We start from the raw sequence: 23,633 nt of genomic DNA on the forward strand, positions 1-23,633 counted from the left end.
TATATATATATATATATATATATATATATGAACTATTAGAAACTATGTAACTACAATTTTACTGTATAAGATTATAAATAAATATTGAGACATTGTATTACATTTTGATACAACATTATAATTACCGTTTTTCCTTAGCCACTCCCTAAACCAAATGTTCTGTCTCTCTCAAATATCTCCAGGAACGCCCTATTTAGGAAAGACATTTTTCTATCCTTCAAAACCTCAGGGAACTGCCTGTTCTTCTGTCCACATTCCATGACGTCACTGTGAGTTGGTCGTCTCACCTGTCTCTGTCCATCAGTTTCAGCCATTTTCCTTTTTAGAGAATCACAGTTCTGACTGAGAATTAACTCATTCTGTGGAGAGATGGATCTTTGCACTGGCTGATATGGCTTATAACATATATGAAATCTTCTGCGTATTTGATAGAGTTCACTATGGGGATGACTCAGTCTAGGAGAGTTTGATATTGGCTTTTGGTAAGATTTTACCTTTCCTGGTTTTATAAATTTAGCTTGATTTATTTTCTTTTCACGATTCTCATGTTTTCTAACAAAATCCAGCATCTGCGCACATTCAAATAATGATTTTTTTTGTGATGCCATAACTTGGGAAACTGAATTTAGGAATTTGAATTTTTGTACAAAAGTTGTTATCATAGAATCATAGAATCATAGAATCATAGAATGGTAGAGTTGGAAGGGACCTCCTGGGTCATCTGGTCCAACCCCCTGCTCAAAGCAGGATTCACTAGATCATCTCAGACAGATGTCTGTCCAGCCTCTGTTTGAAGACGTCCATTGAAGGGGAACTCACCACCTCTCGTGGCAGCCTGTTCCACTCATTAATCACCCTAACTGTCAAAAAGTTTTTTCTAATATCTAATCTGTGTCTCCTCCCATTTAGTTTCATCCCATTGCTTCTAGTCTTTCCTTGTGCAAATGAGAATAAAGATGATCCTTCTACAATGTGACAGCCCTTGACATATTTGTAGACAGCTATTAAGTCTCCTCTCAGTCTTCTTTTTTGCAAGCTAAACATTCCCAAATCCTGCAACCGTTCCTCATAGGACATGGTTTGCAGACCAGTCACCATTCTGGTCGCTCTTCTCTGAACTTGCTCCAGTTTGTCTATGTCTTTTTTAAAATGTGGTGCCCAAAACTGTACACAGTATTCCAGATGAGGTCTGACCAAAGAGGAGTAAAGACCGATAATGACTTCACGTGATCTAGACTGTATGCTTCTGTTAATACATCCCAGAATTGTATTTGCCTTTTTTGCTGCTGCATCACACTGTTGACTCATGTTCAGTCTATGATCTATTAGTATACCTAAGTCTTTTTCACATGTACTGTTGCTTAGCTCTATTCCTCCCATTCTGTATATGCTTTTTTCATTTTTATTGCCCAGATGTAGCACTTTCCATTTTTCCCTGTTAAAAACCATTCTGTTGGTTGCTGCCCACTGCTCCAGTTTATTTAGGTCTTTTTGAATCCTCTCTCTCTCTTCTCTAGTATTAGCTATCCCTCCTAGCTTTGTGTCATCAGCAAATTTAATCAGTTTACCCTCAATTCCTTCATCTAAATCATTGATAAAGATGTTGAACAATACAGGTCCCAGGACGGAGCCCTGTGGTACCCCACTTGAGACATTCATCCAGCTGGATGTGAAGCCATTTACAACCACCCTTTGAGTCCGATCACTAAGCCAGTTATGAATCCACCTAACAGTTGCCTGGTCCATTGCATACTTGGTCATTTTTTCAATAAGGATGGTGTGAGATACTTTGTCAAATGCTTTGCTGAAGTCAAGATATACTATATCTACAGCATTTCCCTGATCCACCCAGTCAGTGATTCTGTCATAGAAGGAAATTAAGTTAGTCTGACATGACTTGTTAGTTACAAACCCATGCTGACTCTGGTTAATCACTTCATTCTTATCCATGTACTTACATACATGTTGTTTAATAATTTGTTCAAAGATCTTTCCTGGTATAGAAGTCAGACTCACCGGCCTATAGTTCCCTGGGTCCACCTTCTTCCCCTTTTTGAAGATAGGAACAACATTTGCTCTTCTCCAGTCTTCTGGGACTTCTCCTGTTCTCCAAGAATTTTCAAAGATTATGGAGAGTGGTTCTAAAATTTCTTCTACGATCTCCTTCAGTACTCTGGGGTGTAATTCATCTGGACCTGGTGACTTGAACTCATTTATGTTAGCTAAATATTCCCTCACAATCTTTCTGTTTACAGATAACTTGGATTCCTCTATTCCTTTAAAAGGACAGTGAAGATCAGTTGATGTTACATTTTCTTTCTGAGAGAAAACAGATGCAAAATAGGAATTAAAAAGTTCGGCCTTCTCAACATCCTCTCTTACCATTTCTCCATTTTCATCCTGTAAAAATCCTATAGCATCTTTGACTTTTCTTTTACTTTTGACATACCCCCAAAATCCTTTTTTATTGCTTTTGACATCTCTTGCAAGCCTTAATTCATTGTCAGCTTTAGCTAACCTGATACGTGCCCTGCAGGATCTGCAGACTGCATTATAATCTTCTTTAGATATGCCTCCCTCTTTCCATTTAATAAACATTTCTTTCTTTCTTTTTAGCATGTGTTTAAGTTCTGTGTTCATCCATCCTGGTTTCCTTAAATGCTTCCCATTCTTCCTACTTTTCGGGATTGTTAACGATTGTGCTTTGAGAATCTCATTTTTAAAAATTTTCCATCCTTCCTGGACATTTTTGTCCTTAAGGATATCCAGCCATTGGATCCCTCCTATTCTCTTTCTGAGTCTCTTAAAATCTGCCTTTCTAAAATCTAACCTTGAAGTTTGAGTCTTCACATGTCTTCCTCCTCTAGTTATCCAAAATTCTATAATAGCATGATCGCTGCCTCCTAGGGTCCCAGCCACCTTTACCTCCTCAACCATTTCCTCCCTGTTTATAAGGATTAGATCCAAAGTAGCAGATCCCCTTGTTTTCTCCCCTACCTTTTGGAAGATAAAGTTGTCAGCAAGAGAGGATAAGAATTTGCTTGACCTGTTAGTTTTACTTGAGAGAGATTCCCAACAAATGTCTGGATAGTTGAAATCTCCCATGACCACTACGTCATATTTTTTGGAGAACTTGGTCATTTGATACATAAAGAGTTCATCCATATCTTCAGCTTGCCCAGGTGGCCTGTAGTAAATGCCTACAATGGTGTCCTTTCCGTTGTTCTCTCCTTGTATTCTTACCCAAACAGTTTCCACAGAACTCCCAGTCTCTGAAGCTTCCATCTCTGTGCAGATATACGCTTTTCTAACATACAATGCAACACCTCCTCCTCATTTATCAAGTCTGTTTCTTGCAAATAAGTTGTATCCTTTTAGCCTTTTATTCCAATCATGTGTATCGTCCCACCAAGTTTCAGTGATTCCAATGACATCATATTCCTTTTCCTGCATTAGTAGTTCCAATTCTCCTTGTTTGTTGCCCATGCTTTGTGCATTTGTATAAAAACATTTTAGCTTGTGATTGGTTTCTCTTCCTCCCATATTTTTATTATTTAAATTGTTTTGTCTTTGTTCTTCCTTTCCACTTCCAGTAGCAGAGATCTCAATAGTATTTGTCAGCTGTATGGCTTTTTCTGGCCTTTTGCTTCCCTTCCCACATTGTTCTAGTTTAAAGCTCTTCTGATGAGTGTAGCAAGGCGACTTCCAAATACATGTTTTCCAGTCTTCGTAAGGTGCACCCCATCTCTAGCAAGTAGTCCATCGTATAGGTAATTCATTCCGTGATCCAGAAATCCAAATCCTTGTTGACGGCACCATCGACGTAGCCAGTTGTTCACCTGTAGAATCTTATTCCACCTCATTGTTCCATGGCCATCCACTGGGAGGATGGATGAGAAGACCACCTGCGCTCCCAATTCTTTCACTTTCTTGCCTAAGTCTTCAAAGTCACTGCAGATGGTTTCCAGGTCCTTTCTTGCGGTGTCATTTGTCCCCACATGTATTAGCAGGAATGGGTAGTGATCTGTAGGTCTGAAGAGTCTTGATATCCTGTCAGACACATCTTTAATTTTTGCTCCTGGAAGACAGCACATTTCTCTTGAGGTTATGTCTGGTCTGCAGATAGCGGCCTCTGTTCCTCTTAACAGGGAATCCCCCATGACCACCACTCTCCGTTTTTTCTTCACAACATTCTTCTTTCTCCATCCAGGAGGATTCTGAGGGCTTACAAGGTTATTCATTGCTGGCAAAGTCTTATTTTGCTGTATTTCTTCATGGTTCTCCTGCGTGAGAGCCTGATACTGGTTCCTGAGCAGTATGGGTGCTGACTGCCTCTCGATCCTCCTGCTTCGGTGGGTCACATGCTTCCATTCCTCTGTTTCGTCAGGTGCAGTTCGAATTTCTTCTCTTTCTGAATCATGAAGAGATAATTCTGCTCTGTCTAAGAACTCTTCACCTTCCTTAATGATTTTCAAGGTAGTTAACCTCTCTTCTAGATTTCGCAACTTTTCCTCCAACAGGGACACAAGCTTGCATTTCTGGCATGTGAAGTTTGGCTTTTCCACTGGCAAGTCTGTGAACATGTAGCAGGATATGCAGCTCACCAAATGGCTCCTGGACTCTTCCATGTTCTTATTGTTAATGTTCTGAAAACAGTGAAAAAAGCTTAAAAAAAAAGCGGCGCGCGGTTTACCGATGTCCTCTTTTCAGCTCCAACAGCCAAAATCCAGTGTTCTTTGAGCTCGCGGAGACTCTTCACTTACCCCAAAATGCAGTGGGAATATGCAAATTATCTCCTCAGGACTCCTCCCCTGGTTTCATATGTTGTACTTTTCCATTTTTGATGAGAGCTTTGTACAACCGTTCAAATATGGACATGAATGTATATGTACATTCCTTCCTACCAATCCTTAGTTTCTGCAGATCTTCTATGTTGGGAAAATCCTTTGTGACACAATAAATCAAATATCTTAATCTGTCCGAATCATTTTCCCATCCATTAGGAGAGTCATTTTCACAGGGCATTAAATGTAAACGTCTGGACAATGTCACAGGAATCCATATTTTAAATAATTGATTCCTCTCCTCATTGGATAAATCAAACTTATCAGAGAAGCTCTCAAATGTCTCTGAATTTCTACAGGCATGGATTTTGACATCATATTTTGGCATGATTTTGTATAATTTCAGCAAATTTTTCCTCATTTTAATTTGGAGTTGAGCCTGGGTAATTCCAGAATTCTCTGATATTTTTAGTGGCTCTTGTACGTCCGTTCCTCCTACGTCACTCACGTCTCCTCCCACATCACCTAGTATGTCGGTTTCTCGTATGTCAGTCATGTCTCCTCCCATGTCAGATTTCTGTATGTCCGTCTCTTGGTCAGACCCAAGGTCACCTTCAGTTACAGACACGTGTCTTACTTCTTGTTCATTTTCCACATTACAGTCAGAATCAGTATCACCGTCTGACACTTCTACACTATTTTCCTGCTTAGAAATCTCTAACACAAGACTATGAAAAAAATCTACCAAATGTAGAATATTTCTCAATTTCTGTTTGTCTCTATTTACCAATTTAGAAGTTAACTGTAAATTCTGCAATTCACATTCTTTGTATAAACTGAGCCACAAAACTTCTATGTCATCTCCTACATTAACTTTGAAATTAATATTACTTTGTTTAGCAAAAGAAGAAATTATATCCATATTTTGCTTACCTTAAGATTCCTTGGCTTCTCTTTATCAGCACGTCCTGTCTTCAGTTCGTCTGATTCTTTTCCTGTGTGATTCTGTTCCTTGTTAGTACCTCTGCTTCCTGTCTTTCCTCAGTCTGTAGGTCCTTTCTGCTTCTCGTGACAAACTAGTGAATTTACTGACACGTGAACAACAGCTGTTCAGCTCGTCAGGACTCCCCCCTTGTTCACGGAAGAAATTCACTTACTTAATTTAAAAAACAAAAAAACAGGACTGGCTGGCTCACCATTGTAAAATAATACTTTTCCTGTATTATTTTTTTCTACTGAGGACTTCTCAAAGTATCAATATCACGATATTCTTATAAAAAAATGTATCTATTTATTCTTGGATTGTCCATTAAAAAGAATCAGATTGCAGCAGGTACATACAATAATTAGTTATAAAGTAATTGTCCATTTGTCCATAATTAGCTTAATTGTTGAGATTCACCCATCTTTCCTTGGATCCTGGCTGGTAAATCATGTCTTTGTCCAGCATGTGTCCAGGCCTACATATCATCTGCTTCTCAGCATGAAGATTCTGTGTCTTGTGGGGTGGGCAGATCAAGAGAGCCCCCCCTTTCTGTACCATGGGCTTTTATAGCCAGTCGTATGGACACCTGTTCTACATATGGTAGTGAACCAAAAATACACACACAAATAGCGCATGTCAACTAGACACGATGGCTGAGGCATAGAACTCAGAAAAATGATTATCGATTAACATTCCAAATGAATTTCCATAATTAACCATTTAACAGAGACCGCGTGGGAATGCCAGGTGATGTAGGCTTTTGCTTTTTCCTTCCTTCCACCAGCAGGGGGCACTCTCTTCTATGCCTTTTTTCCATTCCCTTTCACAAGTGCACACATTCATTCTCTTTTCTTTTTTTCATTTGCTTTCTCTCTTGCGCTATTTCATCTCTGCAAAATACCAGCATCCTTCTGATCACCGTGGGCCTCCAGCATTGTTGCTTCTTTACTTTTAATACTAGGCTCCTTTTCACCAGGACCGGCGTCTCCCGCGTGGCTGGAGGCAACAACCGTTAACCCCAAGCAGAAGACCTTTGCAGGCAACACGACCCTCCCCCCTGAAGAGCAGCTCAAAGTCACTGGCAACCATCTCACCCTCTTCCTTCATTCACCCCTGGACGTCTCGCTCCGCCCCCAAGTTACGGGTCCAGCTTGCTCTTTCTGTCACATTACCGCGATGAAGGGTTTAGCCTGCAGGAGACCCTGCGCCGAGCCATTTTTGAAGACACCTGATGCGGCGGGTGAATCACTGCTAAACAAACCACACCTGTAGGGACGGCACAGCCTTTGCATGGACCCTTTGGAGCCCGCCCCGTCACCGCCAGATTGCTCGTCCCCAAGCGATCCTGAGAAAGGCTGGCCTGGCGATGGATCGAGCAGCATCTACTGGCCATACCACATTGGATACGCCCGATCTCATCTGATCTCGGAAGCAAAGCAGGGCTGGGCTCGGACAGTACTTGAATGGGAGACTTCCTGGGAACACCGGGTGCTGTAAACCATTTTGATGACGTTTTGCCCTACTGCCTAGCTCGGCTAGCATGGAACGGCGCCTTGCCGGACACCGACCTTAAGTAACTTAGATGATGGAAGCCCCAAGGCCTCTGAGCCAGTTGGCAGCTAAGTACGCTACCCCAACGCCTTCTCGCAGGCCTGACACCGAGCTCCTTGCCACGGCTAGGAGTGCTTATTGACTCCGCAGCTCGCCATGTGGAAATGATGGCGTTAAAAGCACCCGGGGCCGTGAAGGGGCCAGGCTTTCAGCAGGTGCCCTGGGAAGGTTTAGGATGCCGGCCGCCTAGCGAGGGCCAGCAGAAGTAACATGTTTCTCTGCAAAGAAGCTTGTGTAACCAAGCCAGACGGCTGACAAAGAGCTAACCTCAGTGCAAGGAAGGCAAGGAAGGTGCGGAAGTAATTGGGGAGGGGGGGGTGATTCCTGCTAGGGTCCTGAAATCATAAAACAGGCAGGAGAGTCTGACACATGGTGACGGAGAGGTTGTAGAGGCAGATAGGGGGTGTTGTCACGTGCGAGCACGTGTGCATGCTGGCTTGTGTGTGAGAGTGCGCTTCCTAGGTGTGGCGCGCTGCAGAAAGTCAAAGGGATTGTTCCCTTTCATTAAAAGTTAATCCCCGGCTGCAGGCTATTAGAAAGCAACTAACCGCGCTCTACTCACCCTACCCGGGTCTACCGGTGAGTCTCGCCTCTGCTCCCGGCCTGTGGCATTGGCCGTGAAGCTGACGTTCCGTCGACAGCGCTGCAGCCGATCAGTGAGCTCAGCGGCTCTGAGTGGGGCGTTGTGTCTACAAGATCTTTTAAGGAAGCCAGCAAAAAAATTGAAGAGAAGGGAAAGCACAAAAGGACCTGGTCTTGCTGAGCACTGGAAAGGGCAGCCGGCAGCCAGACTTCAAAGTAGAAAAGTAGCAAGTGAGAGGCTTGTGTCTGCCTACGGCCACACCACACTGAACGCTTCTGATCTCGGAAGCTAAACAGGGTCAGGCCTGGTTAGTACTTGGATGGGAGACCGCCTGGGAATACCAGGTGCTTTAAGCTTTTGCTTTTTCATTCCTTCCACCAGCAGGGGGCACTCTCTTCTATGCCTTTTTTCCATTCCCTTTCACAAGTGCACACATTCATTCTCTTTTCTTTTTTTCATTTGCTTTCTCTCTTGCGCTATTTCATCTCTGCAAAATACCAGCATCCTTCTGATCACCGTGGGCCTCCAGCATTGTTGCTTCTTTACTTTTAATACTAGGCTCCTTTTCACCAGGACCAGCGTCTCCCGCTTGGCTGGAGGCAACCACTGGTAACCCCAAGCAGAAGACCTTTGCAGGCAACACGACCCTCCCCCCTGAAGAGCAGCTCAAAGTCACTGGCAACCATCTCACCCTCTTCCTTCATTCACCCCAGGACGTCTCGCTCCGCCCCCAAGTTACGGGTCCAGCTTGCTCTTTCTGTCACATTACCGCGATGAAGGGTTTAGCCTGCAGGAGACGCTGCGCCGAGACATTTTTGAAGACACCTGATGCGGCGGGTGAATCACTGCTAAACAAACCACACCTGTAGGGATGGCACAGCCTTTGCATGGACCCTTCAGAGCCCGCCCCGTCATGGCCAGATTGCTCGCCACCAAGCGTGTTACAACTCTCCTGTTAGTTTTTTTTTAGTTTGCTGGTCACATGACCATTTTGCCTATTTTATCCGGCTCCGCCCTCCTGGCTTTGCTGGACTTCATTTGTATTTACTACTGTTGAGCTAGCTTGCTGCTCTGTTGCCGTTCTCTGTTAGTTTTGCTAGGTCTTCTGACCCCTATGCCTTTTTGTTGTGTGTTTGTCTTTGACTGCTACTATTTCTGCTAGGAGGTGTCCAACTTTTCCCAGTCCCTAGATCTTGTAGGGATCCCTCCCTCACATCTATAGGTCTGCGTTCAGACTAGCCGAGGACTTTAGCGGGTCTGATCGCAGGATCAGGTTCCCCGCTACATCGTAGGGATCGAGTTTAGTTCTATTGTAGGGATAGATCTCCTTTCTTTCCTTAGTCTCTGTAGCAGATCATAACAGTAATTCCAGCCATAAAAAAAAAAAAAAAAAAAAAATTCTCTAAGGAAAGACCTCCAGTTTTCCATCATGGTCTCGGTGCAAGATTTGGCTCAACGCTTGCAGGGACTCTCTCTGGAGGTGACCAAGCTCCAACAACACGTGAGTAGCTGTTCTGGAGCGCATTTTGTGGAACCTAAGGTACGTCTGCCTGATCTATTTTTTGGCGAAAAACAAGATTTTTTTTCTTTTAAAAATGCTTGTCTATTATATTTTCGTTTGAGACCCGGATCCTCTGGTGATGAATCACAGCGCATAGGGATCATAATGTCACTTTTGCGCAAAGATCCTCAGGGATGGGCCTTCTCTCTCCAACCTAGTGATCCGTGCTTTAGATCAGTGGATAGTTTTTTTTCTGCTTTCGGTTTGTTGTACGATGATCCTGATCGTGTCTCATCTGCTGAGTCTGAATTAAGACGTTTGAGGCAGGGATCAGGTAATGTGGAAAAATATTGTTCTCACTTCCGTCGGTGGTCTGCCCAGGTGGGGTGGAACGATTCTGCTCTGAAAAGCTTGTTTCTTGCAGGGCTATGTGAAAGGGTAAAGGATTTACTGATTGCTTATCCCACACCTGGAAACTTGCAGGAGGCAATGCAATTAGCTATACGGGTGGACAGGAGACTGCGTGAAAGGGTTAATGAGAGCAAATCCTCTGCTATGTCAGCTTCGAGTCCTGAGAGGTTCTGTGCTGACAATGGAGAGCCGATGGAAATTGGGGCGATGGCACCCCGCTCTCAGGAAAAAGACCGCCGACTTTCTGAAGGCTTGTGTTTCTATTGCGGAAATTCTGGTCATTTTATTAAGAGCTGTGTGCTTCGTAAGAAGAAAGAAAAAAAAAATGGTCAGTCATGCTCGTATTGCCTGTTTAAATTCTAAGGGAGTATTCCTATCTGCCACTACTGCTGCTCAGGATGAATTAATTGAATTTCGGGTATTTGTGGATTGTGGATCTACTCTGAATGTGATTGATGGGGGATTCTTGGAAAAACTTAGATTAGAACCTAAAACTTTGTCATCCCCTATTGCTGTGGTTTCTGTCGATGGCTCTCCCTTGAAGAGTGTTACTCACAAGGTCTGTGAATTTCCCCTCACTATTAATGGTATTCATCAAGAGAATTTGGATTTGGTGGTATTGGATAATTTGCCTTCTCCAGTAATATTGGGGTTACCCTGGTTAAAATTGCACAATCCTGTACTGGATTGGTCTACCAATGAAATTAAGTCCTGGAGCCCTAAGTGTTATGACAAGTGTTGTAACGGGCACATTGCTGCTGTGGATAGAGGGGAATTGCCTGTACCTATTCAGGATTTTTGGAGAGTTTTTTCTGAGGAGGAGTCGCAGGTTTTGCCTCCCCATGAAGACTATGATTGTACCATTGAATTTGTCCCTGGCGCGACTCTTCCTAAGAGTCGTTTATTTAATCTTACTATTCCTGAAAGAAAGGCTTTGGAAGAATACATACAGACAAGCTTGGCCGCCGGTCACATTAGGCCTTCCAAGTCTCCTGTGGCTGTTGGATTTTTTTTTGTAAAAAAAAAAGATGGCGGTTTACGTCCTTGTCTGGACTTTCGTGAGATTAATAAAATTACTGTACGCAATCCTTACCCACTGCCATTGATTCCTGATTTATTTAACCAGTTAGTGGGGGCCAAGTGGTTCTCTAAAATTGATCTCCGGGGGGCATACAATTTGTTGCGCATGAAGGAGGGTGATGAATGGAAGACTGCTTTTAACACTCCTGTGGGTCATTTTGAGAATCTGGTTATGCCTTTTGGTCTCACCAATGCTCCAGCATTTTTTCAGAATCTTATTAATGATATCCTTAGACCTTTAATCGGCAAAAATGTGGTTGTGTATTTGGATGACATTTTGATTTATTCGCCGGATCTGGAGTCTCATTGGCGGAGCGTACGTGAGGTATTACAGTTATTAATGGACAATTCGCTTTTTGCTAAGCTGGAGAAATGTGAGTTCGCTGTACAGAGAATTAGTTTTTTGGGCTACATTATCTCCAGTGAAGGTTTTGAGATGGACCCGGTTAAAGTTCAAGCTGTGCAGGAATGGCCTAGGCCTATTGGTTTGAAATCGATACAGAGGTTTTTGGGTTTCGCCAATTATTACAGAAAATTCATAAAAAAATTTTCTATTATTGTCAAACCGCTGACCGATCTCACCAGGAAAGGTGCTAATGCGGTTCAGTGGACTTCTGAGGCCATTGAAGCTTTTGTGTTTCTAAAGGAGAGGTTCACCTCTGCTCCCATCCTTATGCAGCCTGATGTGACTAAGCCGTTTTTGGTTGAGGTTGATGCTTCTTCGGTGGGGGTTGGTGCGGTGTTGTCTCAGGAAAACAAGGATGGAGTACATCCCTGTGCCTCTTTTTCAAAAAAATTTTCCGAGACTGAACTTAATTACGATATTGATAATCGGGAATTGCTGGCGATTAAACTCGCATTTGAACACTGGCGTCATCTCTTGGAAGGTGCTGAATTTCCCATTCAGGTTTTCACTGATGATAAAAATCTGATCTATCTTGATGCTGCCAAGCGCTTGAATGCCCGTCAGGCTAGGTGGGCACTTTTTTTCCCGCGGTTTAATTTTTCCGTTACTTACATCCCGGGTACCGAGAATGTTAAAGCGGATGCTTTGTCTCGCAGCTTTTCTCCCATAGTCGGTGTTGAGGAGGAAGAGGAGACCATTTTACAAGAAGGTGTTGTGATTGCTGCTTTGGACTCCGTTTTGGAGGATGAGATTCTTAAAGCACAGGAGAATGCCCCATCTAACACTCCCCATGGGAGGTTGTTTGTGCCTAGGACCTTTAGGAGAGATTTGTTTGTTGAGTGTCATGAGTCTCAGTTGGCAGGTCATCCAGGAATTTCTGAGACCAAGCGACTTGTGGGTCGCAGTTTTTGGTGGCCTGGATGGCAGAAGGAAGTCATTAAGTGGGTGCGCCAATGTACTGTGTGTGCAAGATCCAAGTCTTCGCATGCTCCTGCTGCGGGGATGCTTTGCCCTCTGGAGGTTCCTAGTGCACCTTGGACACATCTGGCTATGGACTTTATTACTGACCTTCCTCCCTCTGAAGGTTTCACGGTCATCTGGGTGGTCGTGGACCGTTTTAGCAAGATGTGTCACTTGGTTCCCTTCATCAAACTGCCTTGCGCTAAGACACTCGCTAAGGCCTTTGTCAAGGAGATTGTCAGACTACATGGTGTTCCTACTGACATTATTTCTGATAGGGGACCTCAGTTCGTGGCTCATTTTTGGCGTGCCTTTTGTGACAGGTTGGGAGTTCATTTGTCGTTTTCATCCGGATATCATCCTGAGTCTAATGGCCAGACAGAAAGGAAGAACCAGGATGTTGAGCAGTTCTTGCGTTGTTTTGTGGCAGACAATCAAGAGGGGTGGTCTGAGTTTCTGCCACTTGATGAATTTGCTCTTAACAACCATACATCCTCTTCTGCTGGGTGTTCGCCTTTTTTTTGTTGTTCTGGGAGACATCCGTCTTTTGGGTCATTTTCCAAATTGGTTTCGGCTGTGCCTGAGGAGGAGAGTTTTTCCAGTGATTTGGAGAGAGTTTGGACGGATGTGCGTGGTAATCTTCAGGAGGCTAACAAAAAATCTAAGAGGTACTTTGATAGGAAACGGCAAAAGGTTTTGTTTGCAGTTGGTGACATGGTTTAGTTGTCCTCTAAGAATCTGCGATTGAGGATTCCTTCTAAAAAATTGGGTCCCAAGTTCGTAGGGCCCTTTAAGGTACTTCAGATAGTTAACCAATCTGCTGTTAGGCTGGAGGTTCCTACGTCCTGGAGGATTAATCCGGTGTTTCATGTTTCTCTGTTGAAAAAAGCTGATGTGTCAGATGGTGACGCCTCTGCCACTGTTCCTCCGGTGGTGGAGGACGGGGAATATGAAATTTCCCGCAACCTAAATTCTAGACGGTATTGAGGGAGTTTGCAGTATCTCGTCGCTTGGAAGGGTTTCGGACCTGAGGATAACTCATGGGTGAGAGCGGATTATGTTTCTGCCCCCAGACTTGTCCGAGCGTTTCACAGGAGGTTTCCTGGTAAGCCTGGGCCTAGGGGATCTGGAGGATCCTCTTAGAAGAGGGGGTACTGTTACAACTCTCCTGTTAGTTTTTTTTTAGTTTGCTGGTCACATGACCATTTTGCCTATTTAATCCGGCTCTGCCCTCCTGGCTTTGCTGGACTTCATTTGTATTTACTACTGTTGAGCTAGCTTGTTGCTCTGTTGCCGTTCTCTGTTAGTTTTGCTAGGTCTTCTGACCCCTATGCCTTTTTGTTGTGTGTTTGTCTTTGACTGCTACTATTTCTGCTAGGAGGTGTCCAACTTTTCCCAGTCCCTAGATCTTGTAGGGATCCCTCCCTCACATCTATAGGTCTGCGTTCAGACTAGCCGAGGACTTTAGCGGGTCTGATCGCAGGATCAGGTTCCCCGTTACATCGTAGGGATCTAGCTTAGTTCTATTGTAGGGATAGATCTCCTTTCTTTCCTTAGTCTCTGTAGCAGATCATAACAAAGCGATTATGAGAAAGGCTGGCCGGGAGATGGATCGAGCAGCGTCTACTGGCCATACCACCTTGGATACGCCCGATCTCGTCTGATCTTGAAAGCAAAGCAGGGCTGGGCTTGGACAGTTCTTGGATGGGAGACCTCCTGGGAACACCAGGTGCTGTAGACCATTTTGATGACGTTTTGCCCTACTGCCCAGCTCGGCTAGCATGGAACGGCGCCTTGCCGGACACCGACCTTAAGTAACTTAGATGATGGAAGCCCCAAGGTCTCTGAGCCAGTTGGCAGCTAAGTACGCTACCCCGCCGCCTTCACGCAGGCCTGACACCGAGCTCCTTGCCACGGCTAGGAGTGCTTATTGACTTCGCAGCTCGCCGTGTGGAAATGATGGCGTTAAAAGCACCTGGGGCAGTGAAGGGGCCAGGCTTTCAGCAGGTGCCCAGGGAAGGTTTTGGATGCCGGCCACCTAGCGAGGGCCAGCAGAAGTAACATGTTTCTCTGCAAAGAAGCTTGTGTAACCAAGCCAGACGGCTGCCAAAGAGCTAACCTCAGTGCAAGGAAGGCAAGGAAGGTGCGGAAGGAATTGGGGAGGGTGGGGTGATTCCTGCTAGGGCCCTGAAATCAGAAAACAGGCAGGAGAGTCTGACGCATGGTGACGGAGAGGTTGTAGGGGCAGATAGGGGGTGTTGTCACGTGCGAGCATGTGTGCATGCTGGCTTTTGTGTGAGAGCGCACTTCCTAGGTGTGGCGCGCTGCAGACAGTCAAAGTGATTGTTCCCTTTCATTAAAAGTTAATCCCCGGCTGCAGGCTATTAGAAAGCAACTAACCGCGCTCTGCTCACCCTACCCGGGTCTACCGGTGAGTCTCGCCTCTGCTCCCGGCCTGTGGTATTGGCCGTGAAGCTGACGTTCCGTCGACAGCGCTGCAGCCGATCAGTGAGCTCAGCGGCTCTGAGTGGGACGTTGTGTCTACAAGACATTTTAAGGAAGCCAGCAAAAAAATTGAAGAGAAGGCAAAGCACAAAAGGACCTGGTCTTGCTGAGCACTGGAAAGGGCAGCCGGCAGCCAGACGTCACAGTAGAAAAGCAGCAAGTGAGAGGCTTGTCTCTGCTTATGCCCACACCACCCTGAACAGGCCCAATGTCGTCTGATCTTGGAAGCTAAGCAGGGTTGGGCCTGGTTACTACTTGGATTGGAGACTCCCTTGGAAAACCAGGTGCTGTAGGCTTTTGCTTTTTCCTTCCTTCCACCAGCAGGGGGCACTCTCTTCTATGACTTTTTTCCATTCCCTTTCACAAGTGCACACATTCATTCTCTTTTCTTTTTTTCATTTGCTTTCTCTCTTGCGCTATTTCATCTCTACAAAATACCAGCATCCTTCTGAACACCCTGGGCCTCCAGCATTGTTGCTTCTTTACTTTTAATACTAGGCTCCTTTTCACCAGGACCAGCGTCTCCCGCGTGGCTGGAGGCAACCACCAGTAACCCCAAGCAGAAGACCTTTGCAGGCAACACGACCCTCAACCCTGAAGAGCAGCTCAAAGTCACTGGCAACCATCTCACCCTCTTCGTTCATTCACCCCTGGATGTCTCGCTCCGCCCCCAAGTTACGGGTCCAGCTTGCTCTTTCTGTCACATTACCGCGATGAAGGGTTTAGCCTGCAGGAGACCCTGCACCGAGACATTTTTGAAGACACCTGATGCGGCGGGTGAATCACTGCTAAACAAACCACACCTGTAGGGACGGCACAGCCTTTGCATGGACCCTTCGGAGCCCGTCCCGTCACGGCCAGATTGCTCGCCTCCAAGCGATCCTGAGAAAGGCTGGCCGGGCGATGAATCGAGCAGCGTCTACTGGCCATACCACCTTGGATATGCCTGATCTCGTCTGATCTTGGAAGCAAAGCAGGGATGGGCTCGGATAGTACTTGGATGGGATACCTCCTGGGAACACCGGGTGCTGTACACCATTTTGATGACGTTTTGCCCTACTGCCCAGCTCGGCTAGCATGGAACGGCGCCTTGCCGGACACCGACCTTAAGTAAGTTAGATCAGGGTTCCCCAACTCCAGTCCTCAAGGCCCACCAACAGGTCATGTTTTCAGGATTTCCTTAGTATTGCACAGGTGATGGAATTATTGCCTGTGCAATACTAAGGAAATCCTGAAAACATGACCTGTTGGTGGGCCTTGAGGACTGGAGTTGGGGAACCCTGAGTTAGATGATGGAAGCCCCAAGGCCTCTGAGCCAGTTGGCAGCTAAGTACGCTAGACTGCCGCCTTCACGCAGGCCTGACACCGAGCTCCTTGCCACGGCTAGGAGTGCTTATTGACTCCACAGCTCGCCGTGTGGAAATGATGGCGTTAAAAGCACCCGGGGCCGTGAAGGGGCCAGGCTTTCAGCAGGTGCCCAGGTAAGGTTTTGGATGCCTAGCGAGGGCCAGCAGAAGTAACATGTTTCTCTGCAAAGAAGCTTGTGTAACCAAGCCAGACGGCTGACAAAGAGCTAACCTCAGTGCAAGGAAGGCAAGGAAGGTGCGGAAGGAATTGGGGAGGGGGGGGGTGATTCCTGCTAGGGCCCTGAAATCATAAAACAGGCAGGAGAGTCTGACGCATGGTGACGGAGGGGTAGTAGGGGCAGATAGGGGGTGTTGTCACGTGCGAGCACGTGTGCATGCTGGCTTGTGTGTGAGAGTGCGCTTCCTAGGTGTGGCGCACTGCAGACAGTCAAAGGGATTGTTCCCTTTCATTAAAAGTTAATCCCCGGCTGCAGGCTATTAGAAAGCAACTAACCGCGCTCTAATCACCCTACCCGGGTCTACCAGTGAGTCTCGCCTCTGCTCCCTGCCTGTGGCATTGGCCGTGAAGCTGACGTTCCGTCGACAGCACTGCAGCCGATCAGTGAGCTCAGCAGCTCTGAGTGGGGCCTTCTGTCTACAAGACCTTTTAAGTAAGCCAGCAAAAAAATTGAAGAGAAGGGAAAGCACAAAAGGACCTGGTCTTGCTGAACACTGGAAAGGGCATCCGGCAGCCAGACTTCAAAGTAGAAAAGGAGCAAGTGAGAGGCTTGTCTCTGCCTACGGCCACAAAACCCTAAACACGCATGATCTTGTCTGATCTCGGAAGCTAAGCAGGGTTTGGCCTGGTTAGTATATGGATGGGAGACTGCCTGCGAATACCAGGTGCTGTAGGCTTTTGCTTTTTCCTTCCTTCCACCAGCAGGGGGCACTCTCTTCTATGCCTTTTTTCCATTCCCTTTCACAAGTGCACGCATTCATTCTCTTTTCTTTTTTTCATTTGCTTTCTCTCTTGCGCTATTTCATCTCTGCAAAATACCAGCATCCTTCTGATCACAGTGGGCCTCCAGCATTGTTGCTTATTTACTTTTAATACTAGGCTCCTTTTCACCAGGACCAGCGTCTCCCGGGTGGCTGGAGGCAACAACCGGTAACCCCAATCAGAAGACTTTTGCAGGCAACACGACCCTCCCCCCTGAAGAGCAGCTCAAAATCACTGGCAACCATCTCACCCTCTTCCTTCATTCACCCCTGGACGTCTCGCTCCGCCCCCAAGTTACGGGTCCAGCTTGCTCTTTCTGTCACATTACCGCGATGAAGGGTTTAGCCTGCAGGATACCCTGCGCCGAGACATTTTTGAAGACACCTGATGCGGCGGGTGAATCACTGCTAAACAAACCACACCTGTAGGGACGGCACAGACTTTGCATGGACCCTTCGGAACCCGCCCCGTCACGGCCAGATTGCTCGCCATCAAGCGATCCTGAGAATGGCTCCCCGGGCGATGGATCGAGCAGTGTCTACTGGCCATACCACCTTGGATACGCCCGATCTCATCTGATCTCGGAAGATAAGCAGGGTTGGGCCTGGTTAGTACTTGGATGGGAGACTGTAAAATAATACTCTTCGTGTATTATTTTTTTTCTACTGAGGACTTCTCAAAGTATCAATATCACGATATTCTTATAAAAAAATGTATCTATTTATTCTTGGATTGTCCATTAAAAAGAATCAGATTGCAGCAGGTACATACAATAATTAGTTATAAAGTAATTGTCCATTTGTCCATAATTAGCTTAATTGTTGAGATTCACCCATCTTTCCTTGGATCCTGGCTGGTAAATCAAGTCTTTGTCCAGCATGTGTCCAGGCCTACATGTCATCTGCTTCTCAGCATGAAGATTCTGTGTCTTGTGGGGTGGGCAGAGCAAGAGAGCCCCCCCTTTCTGTACCATGGGCTTTTATAGCCAGTCGTATGGACACCTGTTCTACATATGGTAGTGAACCAAAAATACACACACAAATAGCGCATGTCAACTAGACACGATGGCTGAGGCATAGAACTCAGAAAAATGATTATCGATTAACATTCCAAATGAATTTCCATAATTAACCATTTAACATTTCCACTTTTTTTGAGAATAAAAGGACTTTAACTGAAAAATCTCAAAAGAAGATACATTCATCAATCATTTTTTCTTTCCTTCTTCCTTGGCAATATCATTAAATTTCCATAATAATAATAATAGTAATAATAGTATCAATATCGGATTATTGTTATATAATGATGTGAATTCATGTTATGGTAAGCCGTGACTAATATTCATTTAATATGTATAATTATACTTCCCTATATCTAAATTGAACCAATCGCGGGTTCAATCGTCATCATCTGATGTCATCGGGTCGTCATCTTCTTGGTTCTTTTATAACACAGTCTTTAGATGAAAACTCCTTTGAAATAAATTACAGCATGTAGATATTGTACAGTCCATAATTGTGCTCATTATTGTTCAGTCCATAAACTGTACTCTTTATTAGAAAGATCATGTGTGTCAGTTGATAAGAAAACAAAGTCCATGGATGAAATGTAGCTTTAATATCTGTGCAGTGTCACCTGGACTTACGTTGGATCGTCTTTGGAATCTTCCGTGTGTCCGCACTGGTCTCGTGTCACTTTTGGAACAGATGTGACGTCTTTGGTCAGTAAAGCAAGGGTTAACTTGACACTTTCCTGCTTTATATAGCACCATAACCAGTACTCAGTCCTTTATATACAGGACACATATGCCAGGTATTACCTGTTCACCAGCTTTCATTGAAGTGATAAGAAACCACTGGAACGTGATGAAACTTGAACACAACACAGTACATATAGGATCATCGTCCTCTGCCGTCCTGGTGATCAGTGGTGTGAATTGTATTGTATGTAATGGACACAGTCTATTATAACACTCAGCATTCACACCTGTTACCTTGTGAGACGTCCGGATATCAGTTGCTTCTTCTTGTAACTTTTGAGAATCTCTTTGATTTATAAAAATTAAAAGTCTTTATTAAGATAGAATTCATAATTGCGATGTCTTGATTGAAGTCTTCATTCCCTAATCTGATACCAAATCTGGCAGTTTTTCCTAACCTATAATATCACAGCGTACCATAGCAATTAGTAATATTCATCTAATTATTATCAAAATATTAAAATAAATTATGTTTGGAATAATAAACAATAATAGATAATAATTCATTATCAATCAAGTTCTCCATATGATAGAACATTTTTATGTCATAGGTGTAATTACCTTTTCCAACCCATAGGTGTCAGTGTATTTTGAAAAAACAAGTTTTTATATCTTTATTAAACCAAGAATATCAAAGAATGTATACTCCTGAACCAAAATGAATAAATATATGAATGTATGAATGAATGAATGAATGAATAAATGAATGAATGAATTGTTGTGTTTGCTCAGAAAATGTAAACATTTTTTTCCTTAGCAATATATATTTAATGAAGCAATACTCTTGTATTAGACATTACTTTATTAAATATTAATGTGTTTTCTCAATTGAGATATTGAACTCAAATAAAATCAAATGAGAATTAAAAAATGAAAAAATAGAAAAATAAGAAGTATAAAGTAAGAATAAAATTGTAAAAATGAAAAATAAAATTAAGAGTAAAAATAAGAATAAAAATAAAAATAAGGCCTTTAAATTTTAATAACAAATGCAGAGTAATTATATTCTCCATAAAAAATACCCTTATATCTCCATTATTTGGATGATTTCATATTTGTCATAACCTTGTACCACCAAAAAATATTAAATTATGCAACATTGCATGTAATACCCTTCTTAATTATACCATAGTACCTTATTATTATTTCTTCTTTATTAAAATGTGTGGAAAATAAGTATTGATCAAAAGTGATTATGTAATCAGGATCAAAAACACATTTTCCCCCTTAATACCAAAAATATTATTTTATAAAATGTATGTATATATCAGAACCAAATTAAAAATAATTATTCTTCTAGAAATATTGTGCATAAATTTCATATCGATGAGTAGCATAGATTTGACTAAAGAGATGTGTGTACCTATTTAGGTAACCATTAAAAATAATATTATAGTTATTCAAGAATATTATCATGTGGAAAATTATTCTAAATATAAATTTGCTTTGTAAACCATTTTGATGTGTGGTTGCCCTTATCCACTATTAGTTAAATCAAGAAATAATAATTATTAAAGAAATATAGAAATATATATATGTAGATAATACCTAATTATGTTTTATAATTTCCTCAGAATTAAATATATTTTTGTACCTTCACATAAAGAAACATTTTTTTTTTTCAAACATACAAACATACGAGGCCTCTGTCACATCAATCACACTTAGCAGCTGCTGATTTACTCATCTGTCACCTTCACTCTGACATTCACAGATCTGTTCAACTCAAACATTCCACATATGAAGTTTTAGATATATATATATATATATTTAACCCAAAATTGTTGTATCCCAATTTATTAATGCGCATTGCCATATCAATTGAATATCTTTATATTTCTTTGAATATTCCCCAAGTACATATTATATAATATGAGAGTAAGTCACTGGAATTTCAGACACTTGAAAAAACTCTTGTCTTAGATTCTTTTTTCACTGGCTGCCCGGTCTTAAGTTACATCAGTTGAAAATAGAATGAATGGGATACTATACTATTAGCTCAAAGATCAAAGGCCGCAGCTGTCACACGTCATGCTGTAAAGCTACTTTAATTTGCACGAACACTTCATGCACAGAAAATATTAGCAACACAAAAGAATTAATAAGTATTACATATATATTATAGTTCAACTAGATATATTGTTATTATTTTAAAATGTTATACACATAAAATCATGCAATTTTTTCACTTCCTGTGTGAATAAAGAAATGAATCCATTTTAGAGTTCTTTGATCCAATTTTGCTTTGGAATGAAAACTCTAAGGAAATATAAGAAAATAAAATTAAATATCAAATTCATACAGAAACAGAATTATTTAAATATCTTATACATATATTGGTTGGTTCTAATGTAATTCAAAATATTGCTACTTAAATTTATATATATGAAGTTCTAATTTATTAATTAATATATATATATATATTTTATAAACGTATATATAAATACAATTATACGCAATCTCTACTTAGACAAGTGTATATATATATATATATATATATATGAACTATTATAAACTATGTAACTACAATTTTACTGTATAAGATTATAAATAAATATTGAGACATTGTATTACATTTTGATACAACATTATAATTACAGTTTTTCCTTAGCCACTCCCTAAACCAAATCTTCTGTCTCTCTCAAATATCTCCAGGAACGCCCTATTTAGGAAAGACAGTTTTCTATCCTTCAAAACCTCAGAGAACTGCCTGTTCTTCTGTCCACATTCCATGACGTCACTGTGAGTTGGTCGTCTCACCTGTCTCTGTCCATCAGTTTCAGCCATTTTCCTTTTAAGAGAATCACAGTTCTGACTGAGAATTAACTCATTCTGTGAAGAGATGGATCTTTGCACTGGCTGATATGGCTTATAACATATATGAAATCTTCTGCGTATTTGATAGAGTTCACTATGGGGATGACTCAGTCTAGGAGAGTTTGATACTGGCTTTTGGTAAGATTTTACCTTTCCTGGTTTTATAAATTTAGCTTGATTTATTTTCTTTTCACGATTCTCATGTTTTCTAACAAAATCCAGCATCTGCGCACATTCAAATAATGATTTTTTTTGTGATGCCATAACTTGGGAAACTGAATTTAGGAATTTGAATTTTTGTACAAAAGTTGTTATCATATGTTGTACTTTTCCATTTTTGATGAGAGCTTTGTACAACCGTTCAAATATGGACATGAATGTATATGTACATTCCTTCCTACCAATCCTTAGTTTCTGCAGATCTTCTATGTTGGGAAAATCCTTTGTGACACAATAAATCAAATATCTTAATCTGTCCGAATCATTTTCCCATCCATTAGGAGAGTCATTTTCACAGGGCATTAAATGTAAACGTCTGGACAATGTCACAGGAATCCATATTTTAAATAATTGATTCCTCTCCTCATTGGATAAATCAAACTTATCAGAGAAGCTCTCAAATGTCTCTGAATTTCTACAGGCATGGATTTTGACATCATATTTTGGCATGATTTTGTATAATTTCAGCAAATTTTTCCTCATTTTAATTTGGAGTTGAGCCTGGGTAATTCCAGAATTCTCTGATATTTTTAGTGGCTCTTGTACGTCCGTTCCTCCTACGTCACTCACGTCTCCTCCCACATCACCTAGTATATCGGTTTCTCGTATGTCAGTCATGTCTCCTCCCATGTCAGGTTTCTGTATGTCCGTCTCTTGGTCAGACCCAAGGTCACCTTCAGTTACACACACGTGTCTTACTTATTGTTCATTTTCCACATTACAGTCAGAATCAGTATCACCGTCTGACACTTCTACACCATTTTCCTGCTTAGAAATCTCAAACACAAGACTATGAAAAAAATCTACCAAATGTAGAATATTTCTCAATTTCTGTTTGTCTCTATTTACCAATTTAGAAGTTAACTGTAAATTCTGCAATTCACATTCTTTGTATAAACTGAGCCACAAAACTTCTATGTCATCTCCTACATTAACTTTGAAATTAATATTACTTTGTTTAGCAAAACAAGAAATTATATCCATATTTTGCTTACCTTAAGATTCCTTGGCTTCTCTTTATCAGCACGTCCTGTCTTCAGTTCGTCTGATTCTCTTCCTGTGTGATTCTGTTCCTTGTTAGTACCTCTGCTTCCTGTCTTTCCTCAGTCTGTAGGTCTTTTCTGCTTCTCGTGACAAACTAGTGAATTTACTGACACGTGAGCAACAGCTGTTCAGCTCGTCAGGACTCCCCCCCTGTTCACGGAAGAAATTCACTTACTTAATTTATAAAACAAAAAAACAGGACTGGCTGGCTCACCATTGGAAAATAATATTCTTCCTGTATTATTTTTTTCTACTGAGGACTTCTCAAAGTATTAATATCACGATATTCTTATAAAAAAATGTATCTATTTATTCTTGAATTGTCCATTAAAAAGAATCAGATTGCAGCAGGTACATACAATAATTAGTTATAAAGTAATTGTCCATTTGTCCATAATTAGCTTAATTGTTGAGATTCACCCATCTTTCCTTGGATCCTGGCTGATAAATCATGAATTTGTCCAGCATGTGTCCAGGCCTACATGTCATCTGCTTCTCAGCATGAAGATTCTGTGTCTTGTGGGGTGGGCAGAGCAAGAGAGCCCCCCCTTTATGTACCATGGGCTTTTATAGCCAGTCGTATGGACACCTGTTCTACATATGGTAGTGAACCAAAAATACA

General features: G+C 42.4%; 6 pseudogenes; all 6 read left to right on the forward strand.

Annotated features, from left to right (window-relative positions):
- Window positions 1–7,149: 7,149 nt before the first annotated feature.
- Window positions 7,150–7,269, forward strand: LOC141269024 (5S ribosomal RNA; annotated as a pseudogene).
- A 941-nt stretch (window positions 7,270–8,210) lies between these two features.
- LOC141270347 (5S ribosomal RNA) lies at window positions 8,211–8,319 on the forward strand (annotated as a pseudogene).
- A 5,623-nt stretch (window positions 8,320–13,942) lies between these two features.
- Window positions 13,943–14,062, forward strand: LOC141268161 (5S ribosomal RNA; annotated as a pseudogene).
- A 941-nt stretch (window positions 14,063–15,003) lies between these two features.
- On the forward strand, window positions 15,004–15,122 carry LOC141270106 (5S ribosomal RNA; annotated as a pseudogene).
- Window positions 15,123–15,743: 621 nt separating this feature from the next.
- LOC141268948 (5S ribosomal RNA) lies at window positions 15,744–15,863 on the forward strand (annotated as a pseudogene).
- Window positions 15,864–16,968: 1,105 nt separating this feature from the next.
- On the forward strand, window positions 16,969–17,087 carry LOC141269706 (5S ribosomal RNA; annotated as a pseudogene).
- The last annotated feature ends 6,546 nt before the right edge of the window (window positions 17,088–23,633 follow it).

Source organism: Phyllobates terribilis, unplaced genomic scaffold (assembly GCF_046119375.1).
Source record: "Phyllobates terribilis strain yellow unplaced genomic scaffold, ASM4611937v1 Scaffold_4__5_contigs__length_816908805, whole genome shotgun sequence".
Classification (NCBI taxonomy): domain Eukaryota; kingdom Metazoa; phylum Chordata; class Amphibia; order Anura; family Dendrobatidae; genus Phyllobates; species Phyllobates terribilis.